Source organism: Myxine glutinosa, chromosome 1, assembly GCF_964187855.1.
Source record: "Myxine glutinosa chromosome 1, kmMyxGlut1.1, whole genome shotgun sequence".
Lineage (NCBI taxonomy): Eukaryota > Metazoa > Chordata > Myxini > Myxiniformes > Myxinidae > Myxine > Myxine glutinosa.
This window is the reverse complement of record NC_136261.1, coordinates 64,243,690-64,259,969: the sequence shown is the minus strand read 5'-3', so window position 1 is coordinate 64,259,969 and position 16,280 is coordinate 64,243,690.

The window sequence follows — 16,280 nt, the reverse complement described above, 5'->3', positions numbered from 1 at the left end:
ATTCCTTCCACTTGTTCATCTTCTCCTTCAGTCCATCCATACTTTCTGCAATTAACACCAGATCATCTGCATTCAACAACTCCCACGGTAAACCCTCCTTTACATTCCGAGCCAGCACCTCCATCACAGCTAGAAATAGTAGTGGACTTGGTACCGACGCCTGATGCACTCTCACCTTCACCTCAAACTCACCACTGTTCCCGTCCTTCGTCCTTACAGCTGTGCGTGCTCTCTCATACATTGCCATCACTACTCTGATCAAACATTCCTCCACTCCTAACTTCCTCAATGCCCATGTCAATTCTTCATGTGGAACCCTATCGAATGCTTTCTGCAGATCAACAAACCCAAGAAACAACTTCCCTCCTCTTCTCCATGTACTTCTCCTGCAACTGCCTCACAATAAAGAGCGCGTCTGTCGTTCCTCTTCCTGGCATAAATCGAAACTGCATTTCGTCGATCTTCACTTTCTTCCTTAACCTCCTCTGCAACACCCTTTCCAATACCTTCATTCCATGCTCAAGTAACTTTATCGCTTGATACGAGCCACAGTCCAGAGGGTCACCTTTCCCCTTGTATAGGGGGACGAGGGTACTCAGTTCCCAATCCACTGGAATGCGGCCTTCTTTCACCACCAGATTACAGATCTCTGTCATTCTCTTCACACCCCAACTTCCTGCTGCCTTCAACATATCTCCCACAACTCCTGTCGGCCCTCCCGCTTTTCTACTCTTCATTGCTTTTATCGCTCCCTCAACTTCCTTCTCAGTTATCTTCTCTGCCGGTCCTAAAACTGGGTTACTCTCTATGTTGCCATCCCATTCATTCTCTGTATTCAACAGCATTTAGATATATCTTTTCCATCTTCCTTTAATTCCATCTGGGTCCACAACGATTTGTCCCACTTCATCCTTCAAGCAATTCACCCCCATCACATCACACCTCTCTTTCGCTATCTGCTTTGCAATCCTGAATACCGCTCTCTGACCCTCTTCCGAATCCAAGCTTTCTCCAAACATTTTCCTACATGCTTCCTGCGCCTTTGCTACCTTTTTCTTTGCAGCCTTCTTGGCTGCCTTATAACTTTCATGCTCTGCTTTTCTGCTCCCGTACCCTTCACCTTCTGCCACTCCTTGAACTTCTTCCTCTTCTCGTCAATCCTCTTTCCAACTCCCTCATCCCACCACCATGTTTCCGAGTGCCTCGGTGGTCCTTTTGTCCATCCACATACCTCACCAACGGCTCCCAACAGACTATCTTTCATTGACATCCAACCACGTTCAAGCTCAACCACATTTTTTTTTTCTCAACGAGAAGAAGTAGAACAAACACCAGAAACAGATTTGACCAGACGCCACAAGATTTGGAGGAGGGAGACAGGTTTGAGAGTTCAGTCTTGAGAGTAGAGAGATATTGTTTCCTGGCTCTCCTGAGGTTAGACACACACTTGTTCCGAGATTTGTGAAAGGAACTGACGTTTCGTTCACTTGGATTTGTCCTCCATGAGGTGAAGGCAAGTTGCTTCATGGCAACTGCCTCACCACAAGCTTCAGTGTACCATGGAAGGGAGGAAGGGTATGATAACTAAAGAAGAGATGGGATACATCTGTGCATGAGAGAGAGAGCAGTTTACTTTGGAAGAATTCCCAGGAAGAGTTGATGTCAGAGGCAGTAGAGATGGGAGACCAGTCCAAATGATTGATGGCTACTTGAATACCGTGCCAGACAACCTGAGTAAATTGCCAGACTCGTCGGCGCTGAGGAGGCTATCTGAGAATGGCCAGAGATATCCACTTTAACAAGGAAATGATCAGAAGAACCGATTGGAGCAGAAGAAGAGCAGCAGACATTTGCAGGGAAGTTAGTCATAACCAAGTCTACAAGAGAAGATACTCCATTAACTGAGATCCGGGTCAGGAAATTGACAGATTGTGTCAATCCCAGTGAGTCGCAGAAGTCCTTTGCTGAGATGCCATGGCTGGTGTGAGAGGAACCCACACCCAGCCAGCTGGCATGATGACAGTTGAAGTCACCACCTATGAGGAAGAGAGAGTTGGAATGAGTGGATAGAAGTTGGTCTGTGTTGTCAGACAGGAAGATGTAAATGGAGTCATCACTGTTTGGAGGACAACTCCAAACAGTTCTGTACCGATGCTACGGTTCTGTACCGTAGCATCGGTACAGAACACATATGAACAAAAGGTGGGAGCGGTGAGGAAGCCGTAACCAGAGGTCCTCCTGGGAGTGCGGTGGAGAGAGGGCGGTGCAAGGAGGGTGAGGAAGAGAGTTTTTGGTAAAGATAGCAACCCCACCACCAAGACGAGGCTCAAGTCTATCTTAACGGAGGAGGGAGTAACCAGAAAGAGATATAAAGAATTAGAGACATCTTGAAGGAGGAAAGTTTCTGTTTAGCAGATTACGTCTGGTTTGTCAGAAGCAATCTGTATGGAGAGATCAGTCAGGTTTGAGTGAAGGCCCCGGATGTTTGAGATCCATACCGTTAAGGAAGAGTGAGGGGGAGCATCGGGTACAGGGGAGGCATAGGGTAAGATGAGTGGTGAGAGGGGGAGGTAGGGAGAGCTGTTGATTGTGTGTCAGAGATTGCAGAAGAATTAGGAGATAGGGAAGGATGAGGAGGACAAAAGATTTGATGGTGATGGGAAGTGACACAGTGAGGTGTTGTTTGAAGGGGAGAGGGGGGGCAGAGCATAGTCGAAGGTTGGAGGAGTTGGAGGTATGTGATGGAAGGGAGAGGAAGTGGGGAGGAGGCAGCTTTGAGGAGGAGATAGTAGGGAGGGGGGGGAGATTTGCAGTGGGGGGGGGGGGGGAGTTTTGAGGGGGAGTTTTGAAGGGGATGGGTGAGGGGGGAGTTTTGAAGGGGTGGGGGGAGTTTAGAAAGTGGATGATTAATGAAAAACGAACATTTATTACAACATGGGTTTATTGTGATTTTCAAGTCAGAGATCTGTTTGAGAAGGATAGAGGAGGGGTGGAATGAAGGTGAGTTTAGAGAATGTAGGAGGAATGACTGTAAGAGATTGAATTTTTTTTTTGAAGTCGAATGAATTGAAGAGGAAATTGAAAAAAGCCTTTTGAATACGAAGAAAAACTGCGTGTTGTAATAAACCACTGAATAAAACACGGCAGGGGAAAGTTTTAACATATTTAAACAAAACCATGAAAAACAATCTGGGAAAAGTCCCTGAAGTGAGGGCGTGGATCAGAAAAAGGAGAAAGGGCTAAATGAGATGGAGGATGGACGAGATTGAGGAAAGGATGGGTGGGGGAAACTTGGATTGGAAAGGTGAGTTACGGCTGGAGATGGAAGAAAGAGGTGGAAGAAAAGGAGATAAAGGGGGCGGGGCGAGGAGAGAAGGAAATTATATATGTATATATATATATATATAATTATATATATATATATTATATTTAAAACGTTAGACAAAGGGTAGATGTTGGTGGAAGTTAGGGGGAGAAGAGAAAAACTAAGAAATTAGCAATACAGCAAAGGAAATAACTTAAATTCACAAAACACCGACATAGTGGGGCAACTTAGCATAACAATTGTGCATTTTGTGAGGAAAGCACCAAATTTGGCACACTAGTGGACGATCATATTATGAAAAGATCTGGATATTGGGCCATCTCAGATTCAGAGATTTGATTTTTGCAAGATTTCGATTCGATTGGGATCGAAGAGAACACCTTCTTCGTCTTCTGTACAGTGAAGTTGCCAGCCCTGAATTCTCTGGCTACATCTGGGTGCTTCATTGGGAGTGCAACCATGTTCCTCAGGTGAACAGGGACCCACCTGGCATAGTGTGTGTGGTCTAAGGCATGGGACCAGTTCCGTCAGGGCATCAAGGTACATCGTGAATGAAGCCTGCCGCAGAGAACGCACGTAAACCAGTACCAACATCTCTAGTTCCAGCACAGTTGCCCAGTACTGAAAGTTGGGAATGTCTTCCCCTCTCTGGTGACACCAGTCTTCGAACTCAGGCAGGTCTTGTGCATCATCAGCATATGTCATACAGTGGCGTTCATACGCACAGTCTTGCAGGATGTGCAGGGCCGCTGCAGTGATTTGATGAGCTCTTCTTGTGCGGGTGACGTGGGCAGCTCGCAGGAAGGAGTCGGCCGTCCCTGGCGTTGCTATCTCAGCTTGCAAATCTGCAAATCTTGCAAAAATCAAATCTCTGAATCTGAGATGGCCCAATATCCAGATCTTTTCATAATATGATAGTCTACTAGTGTGCCAAATGTGGTGCTTTCCTCACAAAATGCACAATTGTTATGCTATATTTAGCTTAGCTGCCGGACTAACAGGGGGGAGGGAAGCCTCAAGTTACCAGGCCGTGCGAACAGAAAACGATTTAATTATACACAAGTTTGCACGAATTGCAAACCAAGATTAACTCGAAACACACAGTAACACATACACAATAAAATAACGAGTGGAAATTTGACAATGACGAATGGGAGAATACTTAAACTTTGATGCCGTCCAGAGGTCGAAGTCGCTTCCTTGCTCAAGGGACCAGAAGCGGATTTCCTAGTATTGATTTGTCATGTATTGATTTGTCATGTATTGATTTGTCATGTATTGATAAATGTATTGATTTGTCATAAAAAATCAATACATTAAAAAAAACAGTTTGTCCCATTCCTTCAAGGGAGTGCCTAGTTATGGATTTTCGCATCAATCCAAGATGGCCACCACTTTAAGGCCAAATATTTTAAATTGCCCAAGGGTTACAGAGTGGCATCAATTCGATTTTATATCTGCATACAAAAATGTTAAAGAAAATGCATTAGTATGCATGGCACACCAAAATTCCAGGTTTTTCAAAATTCCCCCCAGACTATAAAGAGGTTTGTTAAGGAAGTAGATGGGAAGGTTTCCCACCTGGTCCTTTCAGAGAGAGAGTGAAAATGTGGGATTTGTCTCGGTTGAAATACATGTTCCAAGTGTTGGACCAGCTCTCGGTTCTATCGAGGTCTGCATAAAGAAAAATTCTGCGGTCTGCCTGTCTGAAGTGTAAGAGATGCTACGGCAGAGAGTGTAGTTATCAGCTAAGAACAGGATTTTTTTTTCAGAGAATCCGATTTTTCAGAAGCTGGATTTTTTCAGAGAATCGGAAAAATGTTTGAGGGAGATAAAGAATAGGACTGAGCCCAGGATACTGCATTTGGTCACTCCAGCCTCAACATGAAAAGGAGACGAGAGGACTTCATTAAGAGCCAACTCATGGTTGCCAGCCACTCAATGCTTGTACCCGGTAAGCGTTGTGCCCGATAAGCGTTGTTTTCCTGCAATTGGGAAACCTCTTGCGATGTTCTGTCACAACTTGAAGCAGATACTGGGTTTCCCTGTCAGGAGACGATTATTCTCTTCAATGAGAGCAGCTGCATACACCAGAGTACAGCTGCACTGTATTCAATTAACTTAAAAACAACTTCAAAATGTGCAGTACATAGCAAGGTCATCATAGGTCAACTGTAATAGCCAAAATCACAAGTATAGCAGTGGAGAATAAATAATCAACTCCAAACATTTATGCGAGCCAAATATGTGAAATTACAAACTCCGTGTGCAACCCCGAAATTTAGTCCAAATGGCTAAAAAAAACAAAAACCACAAGGCTTTTTTCATTCACACAAAGAATTTTAATTGTTCGGAGCATGACTTTTCTAACTTTCATTTTTAAGAATCACCCTCATGTCCAGGGTGGATTGATTGGGTCTGAATCTGAACTGATGATTTGAGATTAGGCAACTGGAGAAAAGGAAGGATTTAATCTCAACTGTAATTCCATGAATTTGGAAATAATCGAATAGGCCTTTGTTAAAATGATCTCTTTTTGCACCATGTTTGTACATTGTAGTGATGTTGGCCGACTTCCAGGTAGGTGACCAGGAGGAAGCTGACTTCCAGGAAGGTGACCAGGAGGAAAAGACAGGATGAACAGAGCAGAAAGAGGATGTGCAAGAGCAGCAGAGCAGGATTTTAGGACATGGTCTGTTGCAGAATCGTAGTCGAGGGTTGCCAGAAACTTCTCCACCTTCTCAAGTGAGAATGACACAGGCCCCAGGTTGCCTAAGTCTATCGTTTACACTCTCACACAGACGCCTAACAGATGGATTTGATCATCCCTCTATTGAATGCATTTCACTGCTCAATTCTTACATTGTTCCCTCTATTCATACCCAATTGCAAACTCATAAATCATGCGATAAAACAACCTTGCTGGACAAAGTGAAATCGCATTCCTGAGAGCGATTTTTGGATAAGGGATTTTCCAATTAATCCCTCTGTTTCCTTGCATTCCTCTTGAACATCCAGTTCATACAGTAAGCCATTGGCCGAGGGAAAAAAGTACAAGTAACACCCAGGGAAATAATTTGTACTTTTGCAAAGTGTATTTTGTTTATTTTTAATTCCCAGGTTACATTTGATTTGTATGAGTGACAAGTATGTTGAATGAAAACAAGTATGTTAATTAAATCCATACTATAAGAGAGCCGTGTGTGTGTGTGTGTGTGTGTGTGTGTGTGTGTGTATATGTATGTGTGTGTATGTATGTGTGTGTATATATGTGTGTGTGACTATGTGTGTGTATGTATGTGTGTGCGTGCGTGTGTGTTTTTTTGACGGGTTAGAGTCGGAAAAACCCATCAAACAATGGGCTCCTCCTACTTTCGCCAAAGCTGCCCACAAAGCTTTTGTATTTGGCACTTTACTGGATCTCACTGAGCTCGGTTTCCCACAGGCAGAACATGACATAAAGGGAGTCGCCATCGCTTGGCTTTTCGTTCTCAGCATGATGCGGTCGACAAAACTCAACAAGCCACAATGCCAGGGCACGTCCCAAACGCATGTCAATCAACATAACTCCTGGTGCCACATGCGCAGCCCTCTGCTTTATCAAAGCTGCCGTCCACAACTCGGTTCTCACTCTCATCAAAGTCTTTGTGTTCGGCGCGGTCCTCGATCCCACAAAACTCAGTCTCTCTTGTCCTTAACGGTCAGAATTTTGCAGGAGGGAGTGTGCCAAAGTTCCCACCTTCTCTGCTAGCAGCATGTGGTCAACAAGTCCCATCGAGCTGCAGGGCCAGGCCATGTCACAAACGCATGTCGAACGGTGTGATACCGGACACCTCCTGTGTATCTCGGCCCATCAAAGCTGCCATTTTCGGCTTGGTCCTCACTGCCTTTGAAACTGATGAATTTGACGTCACAAATTTGGTCCTTTCCATCACAGGCGAGAGGTAGGCAGCAAATCATGCAGCTGTAGCGGCTACCGCTGGGTTTTCACAATCGCCTTGCACCTATCAAGGACGCGGAGCGATCACCATGCCGGGCTCGTCCAGGACGCCCGGGCAGGCTCGCCCTCAACTTGCCAGGCCGCAGCCAGGACGCTGGGCCACGCCCCCTCTCGCCTTTCCTGGGCAAGCGCTCTGGGATAATATGTATATATATTGCTGCCCGATAAACGGGCTTTTCAGAGTGCCTGAGTGTTTGGTTTGATTAAAGCAACTCGGATGAATTCCAGCTTTTTGTCGCGTCCATTCTTCCGATTGACGTGGGAGCCCCAGCTCCTTCATTGGTGACCTACCGACATGGACACGGCAGTCGCCCTTAAACTGCCTACCTTCTGGGAGGCTCACGCGGCGGTTTGGTTCGCACAGGCGGATTCCCTGTTCGCCCTGCGAGGCATCACGGCCGACGACACCCGCTTCCACCATGTGGTAGCAGCGCTCGGTTCGGCCACCGTGGCCCGCGCCCTGAGCCTCCTCGAGAGCCCGCCAGCCGCTGACAAATACGGCGCGATTAAGAAGCTTCTCCTCGACGCTTTCGCCCTCCCATCGGCGGAACGCGCACGGCGCCTGCTCGACCTGCCCGAGCTCGGCGACACGCGCCCTTCCGAGCGAATGGACTACATGCTTTCACTGCTCGGCGAGCACTCTCCGGCATTCCTGTTCCGGGAGCTGTTCCTCCGTCAGCTGCCTAACCCGGTACGCCTCGCCCTGGCAAGCACGACGATCACAGATCCCCGGGCCCTTGCCAGAGAAGCCGACAAGATCTCCGCCGCAGGACAGCGCATCGCAGCGGCGACATGGGACCCACCGCCGTCCGACGCAACACCCATGGCGCCTGAGCACCCGGCACGGTCGACGACCGAACTGCCGACGCAATTGGCGGCCGCTACACCGAGCCGACCACCTCCAGCACGACGACCGGGGCCTCCACCTGACCAAGCGTGGTGTTACTATCATGCCAGGTTCGGACAGAAGGCCCGGACATGCCGACCCCCGTGCACCTTCGGCAGGCCGGGAAACGGCCGGGCCGGCGTTCATTACCAGCCATGAGCGCCGGCCACACGGGCAACTTACTGTTCATCACGGATAAAGCGTCCGGACTGCGCTTCCTGTGCGACACCGGCGCCCAACTGAGCGTCATACCCGCCTCTGACCAGGACAGGCAATCCGCGGTTTGCGGCCCCTCCTTGGTTGCGGCCAACGGATCGACCATCCGCACCTTCGGCCCGCGCAACGTCACCCTCTGCTTCGGCGGCCAATGCTTTGCTTGGACGTTTGTAACCGCAAACGTGCCCATGGCTCTGCTAGGCGCCGACTTCCTCTGCGCACACGGACTGCTGGTGGACGCCCAACGGTGTCGTTTAATCAACGCCGAAACCTTCAGCTCCCTGGTATGCACATTGAGCAGCTCCGCGCCGACCGAGCTGGCATGTGCCGTCCCGGCGGCGAACGAGTTTGCTCGCCTGCTCACGGAGTTCCCGGCCCTCACGCGGCCGACGTTTTCGGCCGTCGCAGTACGGCATGGGATTGAGCACCACATACCAACCACGGGCCCGCCGGTCTACGCCAGGGCCTGCCGCCTCGACCCAGCCAAGCTCGCCGTGGCGAAGGCCGAATTCGACGCGTTGGAGCACCTCGGCATCGTGCGGCGCTCCGATAGCGCGTGGGCCTCGCCACTGCACATCGTGCCAAAGCCGGGGGGTGGATGGCGCCCGTGTGGCGACTACCGCCGTCTCAATGACGCTACCACCCCCGACAGGTACCCGATCCCGCATATCCAAGACTTCTCCGCCCGTCTGGCGGGACGGGTCATTTTTTCGAAAATTGATCTCATACGGGGATATCACCAGGTACCTGTCAGGGCGGCCGACGTCCCTAAAACGGCAGTCATCACGCCGTTCGGCTTATTCGAATTCTTGCTGATGCCGTTTGGTCTCAAGAATGCGGCTCAGGCGTTCCAGCGCTTGATGGACGGTGAACTGCATGACCTGCCATTCCTTTTCGTTTACCTGGACGACATCCTCGTCGCCAGCTCGTCCCGGGCCGAGCACCTCCTCCACCTCCGAACACTGTTCGGTCACCTCAGCGAGCACGGCCTCATCGTCAACCCGGCCAAATGCCACTTCGGCACGACGGCCGTTGATTTTTTGGGCCACCACATCACCAAGAACGGGGCCGTGCCGCTGCCAACCAAGGTCGAGGCCATCACCACGTTCCCGCGTCCCCGCACCATAAAGGCCCTGCAGGAATTCCTGGGAATGGTGAATTTTTATCACCGCTTCATGCCCCGCGCTGCTCAACTCATGCGGCCCCTCTACGAAGCCCTCCGGGGCAAGCCGGCCAAGCACGACATCGCCTGGTCCGCAGCAATGGATGCGGCCTTCCAAAGCTCAAAGCGGGCCCTCGCCGACGCAACACTGCTCGCTCACCCGGTGCTCAACGCTCCCATCGCCCTCACCACGGATGCCTCCGACTACGCAGTGGGCGCCGTACATGAGCAATGGGTGAACGGGGTTTGGCAGCCACTCGCTTTTTTCAGCCGGCAGCTCCGGCCGAACGAGCTCAAATACAGCACGTTTGACCGGGAGCTCCTCGGTCTACACCTGGCCGTCCGCCATTTCCGCCACCTCCTGGAGGGCCGACCTTTCACGGCGTTCGTCGACCACAAGCCGTTGGTTTACGCCATGGCCAAGGTCACGGAGCCGTGGTCGGCCCGCCAACAGCGCCACCTCTCCGCTGTGTCGGAGTTTACCACGGACATCCGGCACGTCGCCGGCAAAAACAATGCCGTGGCCAACTGTCTTTCCCGGGCCAGCGCGAACGCGGTCCACCTGGGCGTGGACTTTGCGCTTATGGCGGCGGACCAAACCACCGACACCACATTGCAAGCCCTCTGGGCGGCGGACACGGGCCTCCGCCTGGCCGACATCCCCTTCGCGGACACTGTCCTGCTCTGCGACGTCTCCCAAGGCCAGCCTCGCCCCATCGTGCCCGTCACCTGGCAACGCCGCATCTTCGCCTCCCTCCACGGCCTTTCCCACCCGGGCCGGAAAGCTTCCCAGAAGCTGGTGTCGGCGCGATTCGTCTGGCACGGCCTTCGTCGGGACGTCCGCGATTGGACCAGCACCTGCACGGCCTGCCAACGGGCCAAGGTCCACCGACACACCCAGGCCCCGCTGGCACCTTTCACCGTGCCCGAACGACGTTTCGACCACATCAACGTGGATCTGGTGGGCCCCCTCCCCCCGTCACGGGGGTTCACACACCTGCTCACCATGGTGGACAGGACCACCAGGTGGCCGGAGGCCGTTCCCCTCGTCTCCACCACCACCGCCGACGTGGCGCAGGCTTTCATCGCCACCTGGGTCGCCCGCTTCGGCGCACCGGCGGACATCTCGTCAGACCACGGACCACAGTTCACCTCCGAGCTGTGGGGCGCGGTCGCCCGCAACCTGGGGGTCAAGCTCCACCATACTACGGCCTACCACCCCCAAGCAAACGGGTTGTGCGAGCGATTCCACCGCTCCATGAAGGCCGCGCTCATGGCCGGCCTTCAAGACGGCGGTTGGGCCGACCGGCTGCCGTGGGTCCTTTTGGGCCTCCGCACGGCCCCCAAGGAGGACCTCCAGGCATCCACCGCCGAGCTTGTCTATGGCCAGGCGCTACGCGTCCCGGGCGAATTCGTGCCCGACGCTACCAGTCCCTGGTCCGCAGCTCACCAGCGCTCGGACCTCCAGGAGGCCGCCCGACGGTTTGCCCCCGTGCCAACATCCCACCACGGTGACCCCCAGTCCTACGTCCCCCCAGCACTTCGCACAGCGGAGTATGTTTTTATGCGTCACGACGCACATCGGGGGCCACTCCGGCCGCCGTACGACGGGCCCTTCCGGGTGCTGCGACGGGACGACAAGTCGTTCGTCATCGACATCAGCGGCAGGTCGGACCGGATTGCGGTGGACCGCCTCAAGCCGGCGCACGTGGACGTCGACCACCCACCACGGGTGGCCCTTCCGCCGTGGCGAGGCCGCCCCCCGTCCACGGTGCCCCCCACTCGACCGCCCACCACCACACCGGACCCCCTCCCACGACCCGCCAGGGGTCGCTTCGGCCGGGTCATCAGGACCCCCCTCAAATTGACCCTGCCGGTGCAAGTCGATTCTGGGGGGACGTGTGTAGCGGCTACCGCTGGGTTTTCACAATCGCCTTGCACCTATCAAGGACGCGGAGCGATCACCATGCCGGGCTCGTCCAGGACGCCCGGGCAGGCTCGCCCTCAACTTGCCAGGCCTCGGTCGGGACGCTGGGCCACGCCCCCTCTCGCCTTTCCTGGGCCAGCGCTCCGGGATAATATGTATATATATTGCTGCCCGATAAACGGGCTTTTCAGAGTGCCTGAGTGTTTGGTTTGATTAAAACAACTCGGATGAATTCCAGCTTTTTGTCGCGTCCATTCTTCCGATCGACGTGGGAGCCCCAGCTCCTTCACAGCCTCCTCCTCACCACCATCTTGTGTGTCTGTGTCACACATGTGTGTGGGTGTATGTGTGCGTGTCGCCATTTTTCTGAGAGATGGCCGAACGGATCTTTGTCAAACTTTCAGAGGTCCATCAGTGAGTGCCAGGGAGCGTTTTCGGCAAAAAAAAAAAATTTGAAAACAAAAGTTGGATTTTTAAAATCACTCAAAGCTCAAAGCCTCAAAGCCTTTGTAGCTATGTGAAATGTAATATTAAATGATCCCTGACCCCATTCCTTAGTGGGTATAGGGAAGTGTTATAGGCCCCCAACAAATGAAAATGCCAACAGGATTAGAACAGCACCGGGCATTGCCAGGTACCCCTGCTAGTATTTTTTTAAATTCCTAGTTGAGGTTGAGAGGACTTCATCAACTAATTTTCTGAAGGGAGGGGACTTATTACCCCCACGCTTAAAAAAAAAAATGGGGGGATATTGTAATCGGCTCTGTCTGTCTATCTATCTGTCCGTCACGCTATCTTCTCCTAAACGGTTGTGCAGAAATTCACCAAGCTTGATAGTTATGATCACTACATGGCAATAAAGTGCAAGAGCAGTATCATTTTTGAAACCACCCACTTTACGTGGCGTCAAAAGGTCAAATACCAAAAAATGCAATTGTGGACACATTTTAAAACATTTTAATGAAACTTTGTATATTCGATCCACATTGGGGGACGCATTAAATATGTAACCGTTTGTTGGATTTTAACGCTGGATTCATGCCCCAGGGGGTGGGGTTTAAGGTCACAGGGGTCAAAACAAAATCTTTTTTAAACTCTAAATTTGATACCAGTATTCGGTCGTTCCTGGTGGAGCTTTTTGACATCTTTCAACATTGCCTCCGATGTGAAGCGTGGGGATTTGCGAAGGCACACCATCGACTTCCCTCTGATTAGAATTTGTTTTTAAGTTTTGCGTGAGCACCTACCTTTACGGGCTCTCCATATATAATTATTAAGCTCAATTTTGGTGTTTTTAGACACACCACCTCGAGCAATGCTTAACAATGTAGTGGCCAAAGACCCCTTCCTCCCCTCCCCAACAATTATGTAACTTTTGTGAGACAACCACCCCAGGTGAGAAAATGTAGGTTTCTGAACTTTATCAATGAATGTTGCAAAAGGAGTTATTACTAACATGAAAGGTTTTTGTTCACTTAAATGAGAGGCTATAGTTGGTTTGCGAAAAAGATATTAAAATGCCTTTGGTTTTAATAATTTTGCTGTACGGAATTAAAGGCCGCCAGTCAACCACCTTTGGTCGGATTACAAAACAAAATATTCTGCATATGTATACTCTCTCGTGTATTGTCTTTGTGCCAAGTTTGACCAAAATTGGTCCATGTATACCCGAGAAATGGTTGGAGACACATTTATGTAACAAAATGTCCGCCAGTCAGCCATGTTGGATCTGATCTCGGAAAAAAATGACGTGCATATATAAGCCATCATTCATTATCTGTGTGCCAAGTTTGAACAGGATCGGAAAATGCATGGCCGAGAAATGGTTGAGGACGTGTTCTATATTTGTTTTTTTACAATTAAAATGGCTGTCAGTCTACCAGTCGGCCATCTTTCATCATATTGCAAAATGAAGTGAGGTGCATGTGTGTGCCATCATGTACTGTGCTTGTGCCAATTTGAACAAAATTGGACCATGCATGTTCAAGAAATGGTTGGGAACACGTTTAAGTAACAAAATGGCCGTCAGTCTGCTATCTTGGATCCAATCTCGAAAACGAATGACGTGCATGTGTAAGCCATCATTCATTATCTGTTTGCCAAGTTTGAACAAGATCGGTAAATGCATGTCCGGGAAATGGTTGAGGCTGTTTTCAATACTGGGTTTTTTTACAAATAAATGGCCGCCAGTCTGCCATCTTTAATCATCACAAAGCAAAGTGAGGTGCACGTGTATACCATCATGTCCTGTGCTTGTGCCCAGTTTGAACAAAATCGGACCATGCATGTCTGAGAAATGTTTGGGAACACGTATGAGTAAAACAAAATGGCTGCCCGTCAGCCATCTTGGATCTGATCTCGAAAGAAAATGACGTGCATATGTAAGCCATCAATCATTTATCTGCGTGCCAGGTTTTAACACAATCGATAATGCATTTCCCAGAAATGTTTGGGAACATGTATGAGTAAAACAAAATGGCTGCGAGTCAGCCATCTTGGATCTGATCTCGAAAGAAAATGACGTGCATATGTAAGCCATCATTCATTATCTGTGGCCAAGTTTGAACACGATCGATAAATGCATTTCCAAGAGATGGTTGAGGACGTGTTCAACATCGTGCTTTTTATAACTAAAATGGCCGCCAGTCGGCCATATTTGATCGCATCGCGAAACAAAATGATGGTGCTCATGTATACCGTCATGTATTGCATTTGTGCTAAGTATGAAGAAAATCGATCCATAATGTCCGAGATATGGTTGCAGATGCGCACATGGACGAGCCCCAATCCAATAACCACCCATTTTGGACCAAGTCCAACGGGGGCTAATAAATCGACTGAAGGTGCAGAAGTTTGTAACTTGTTCAAGGTGCCGGCAATAACTCACCTACTCTTTGTAAAATAGTACCTTGTTGTAGCTTGTGTCCTTTTACATGCTCATCACCATACTGGTGTTGGTCTAGCGCAGGTGTAATGGGTCAAATGACCTCCTCCGCCAAAGTTAATTGTGTGTCTGTATCTTTAACGTTCAACAACAACCAGTGCTGGCAGATGGGTCCTCCAGCTTACTGTCCTTCCTGTGTACCTGGCACACATTGATGCGTCACCCTGTTTTATCTGGGCCGAGATTCGAACTAAAGTGAACAGGTGAAAGGCAAATACGTATACCCACCCCCAGTGGCCTAGTGATGGGGGGGGGGGGGGAGGGAGGGGGGGGGGGAGGGAGTTAGGGTTAAGGTTATGTCGTGCTTGTTGATGTTGTTTGTCTTTGTTGCTGCCGTTATGTTTCTCAGGCCATTACCGATTCAGTGTCCACTACCGGATTCGAACCATTAACCGATTCGAACGTTTACCGGATTCGAACCATTAACCGATTCGAACCATTAACCGATTCCAACGTTTACCGGATTCGAACCATTAACCGATTCGAACGTTTATCGGATTCGAACCATTAACCGCTGGGGATGCTTAGGTTCTTCATATGACCCCTCAATAGGGATTTGACGATGTCAGTACCTGCAGGGGGCGCTTTTTTTGACCTTCGCCCCGAGCGCCACAAACCATCACAACGCCACTGCGCCACCCCTGAGACATCCTGGCAATCACCTGACTTGCCTTAAGTTGCACAACGTTACCAAAATCTGTTCTTGTATTTGTAAGAAAAAAGGTACAACTTTGGTCTCCTCTATAATTATTCCGCGCCTTGGTTATTGCATCACTCGCTCTTCGTAAGTCTTAACTCCATCTTCCGTTGGTTCAGAATTATTCAAGTATACCACTAGAATTCTTATGCAATCATGCAATCATTATCATATAGGGCACCTGTTCTTCAGGTAGCTTCATTGATTGTTTATTTATTCAACAAGAAATCATCCTGGTCACTTGTAAAGCCATAATGAGCAACCCTTCTCATTCTCACATCGCTGATCTTCTTGAGACATAATTGTTGTCTGCGCTCTGCACGTGTTCCTTCAGACCGCTATGATAGACAAGCATCACCGACCAGCTGCTGGATATCAATTGGGATTATTGATTGATTTATTTTACGGACGCGTTTACGGTTTTTACGTAAGGTTTCATTGAGAATTTTGTTTCACAGTTGACAGTTTTAGAAATTGCAATTTTCAAATGCTAGGTATCAGTTGAGGTTAAAAAAGAAATTTACGGACACGTTTACATTTTTTAACGAAAATTTTCATTTACGGACACTTTTTTCATTTACACACATCAAAAGCAATGACCTTGCTGTCATGTTCTTGTAATGGTTTACAGGTATTGAAATTACAATTTTCAAATGCTTGATATCAATTGAGGTTAAAAAACAAATTTACGGACACGTTTACAGTTTTTAACGTAAATTTTCATTTACAGACAATTTTTTCATTTACACACATCAAAAGCAATGACCTTGTTGTCATGTTTATGTAATGGTTTACAGGTATAGAAATTACAATTTTCAAATGCTAGATATCAATTGAGGTTAAAAAAGAAATTTACGGACACGTTTACAGTTTTTAACGTAAATTTTCATTTACGGACACTTTTTCCATTTACACACATCAAAAGCAATGACCTTGTTGTCATGTTTATGTAATGGTTTACAGGTATAAAAATTACAATTTTCAAATGCTAGATATCAGTTGAGGTTAAAAAAGAAATTTACGGACACGTTTACAGTTTTAAACGTAAATTTTCATTTACGGACACTTTTTTCATTTACACACATCAAAAGTAATGACCTTGTTGTCATGTTCATGTAATGGT